We start from the raw sequence: 1803 nt of genomic DNA, 5'->3' as shown, positions 1-1803 counted from the left end.
CTGCCTCATTTAATGTACCCTTGAAAGTAGCACTTATCTGGTCCAAAATGGCAATGATAAAATTCTTAGTTTATCAAGACAAATACAGCAACACTGCATCCAAAAAAAAAAAAAAAAAATTGCCATGGCATAAATGATGGTTGGCTTCTGTCCAGTAACCCTGGAAGCAAAGTCATCTTTGTAAACATGTCCTGCTATTTCTTTAACAGCTAATAAAGGAAGTAAGTACATTTGTTCTTTAGTGCCAATTGTAAGTATTTTTTAAATCAAAGAAGGGCAGTGTAATGTCTGAATTGGTAATGATACTCACAGGTGTTTTCTTGTAGAACTTTAGTAGGTTCAAGCTAGTATTGCTCAACTGCAATTTGTCTGCTTCCCTGACATCGTTAGTGTTTTCCTGGTGGTTTTTCTGTGCTCTTTGGTGGTGTCATAATGCCTCCATTGCACACTGGTGACAGCTGTCCCCTTTTCTGAAGGTGTTTACATAGTTGACTTCATCCAGCATGGCCAAATAATTTGCATGTGTCTGGATATTATGTCTGTCTTCCTTAGGTATCCTCTTGAAAGTCTTCAGCTTCACTGGACTGGCACTTTTGACTACACTGACAAAAGGGACCATCCAGTCTACACATTCAAAATACTGTCCCATTCCAAACCTGAGGCTTTCTTAACCACTTCAATAGAGGTAAGAAGGCACAAGGCGGCAGCAGCCAGTATTCTGTACTGAAACTCTAATAAGTCAATGACTATTCACACAGATCCAGAAGCTGGGCAATGAGGATGAAGGTTTCCTGAGAATACTGACGTAGAACTTTGGGAGCATCCTTAAGAGCATCGACTTGGAGAAAGAGATGTAAGCAGGAGATGACTGTGACAGGACAAAGCTCCCACTTCACAGCCTTTAATACAATGTCCTCCTCACTGCAAGCACCATCAGTGACATAAGCAAACTCTGGGAGTTTGGGAGCATGGATTTCCTCTAGTTTGGAAGCAATGAATAATGAGGTAATTCCAATGAGCTGAAGCATGTTTTTATTTATATTCCTTTGTGTCAACATAAATCTATCAAAAAAGTCGTGTGCAAGATAAAATGTTTCCCTATGAAGTGTGTGTACTTCACATACCTCTAAAAGCCAGTCTAGAAGTATTATCTCATCTGTGGTTCTAGGTCACAGCACAGAACTTCGAAATTCTTGTCATGAACATATTATGTTTTCCTTTTTGAGCATGTTTAGACAAACCTCCTGGGAACATCCCCAGCTTAAATCTGGCAAAGGTGAAGGATTAAGAAAAAGATTTTTAAATCTGTAGTTTGTAAATCTAGAAAAGTCACTTGTTCCTATCACTTTGTGGGGTCTTTAATGAGAATGCAAGGACTGACTCCTCCAGATAATACAGGTGGCCAACAAGTCCTTATCTCATATTGATGTTTCCTGGTGACCTTCTCCGCTCTTCTTTTTTAGACATCCTGTGCTGTTTTCTCTTCTTGGCTTGGATGATCTGGGCTTCTTGGGGGGAGTCTGTCTGACTGGGTTGTGCATGCTGCTTAGCTTGTAAACAGGTGCTTCGTCTTGACATTATCTTCTTTCAGATGTATGAAACCTCTCCTCAGCGCGAGACCCGCTACCGCTTGGCTCTCAGGTCTCAATCTTTTACTCGGTGTCTAAGGTGTGGCCTTGAGAAGTGGTAAGCTTTCTGGAAACTTCCTTGTGAGGATTTGGTGGGGCTCCCTCATGAGTGTAGCTCCTGGCAGCTTTCCACAGACCTCAGAAAAATGACCAAAATTCCTTTTTAAATATTCCT

At 40.9% G+C, this 1803-nt stretch overlaps 1 pseudogene; it reads right to left on the bottom strand.

The window, feature by feature from the left end:
• Nucleotides 1-386: 386 nt before the first annotated feature.
• On the bottom strand, nucleotides 387-1603 carry LOC100714377 (G1/S-specific cyclin-E2-like; annotated as a pseudogene).
• Between the last annotated feature and the right edge of the window lie 200 nt (nucleotides 1604-1803).

Source organism: Cavia porcellus, unplaced genomic scaffold (assembly GCF_034190915.1).
Source record: "Cavia porcellus strain 051 isolate PalLab524CR breed Dunkin Hartley unplaced genomic scaffold, mCavPor4.1 scaffold_11, whole genome shotgun sequence".
NCBI lineage: Eukaryota > Metazoa > Chordata > Mammalia > Rodentia > Caviidae > Cavia > Cavia porcellus.
The sequence above is the reverse complement of the archived record's forward strand: the minus strand, read 5'-3'. Positions and strand labels throughout refer to the sequence as shown.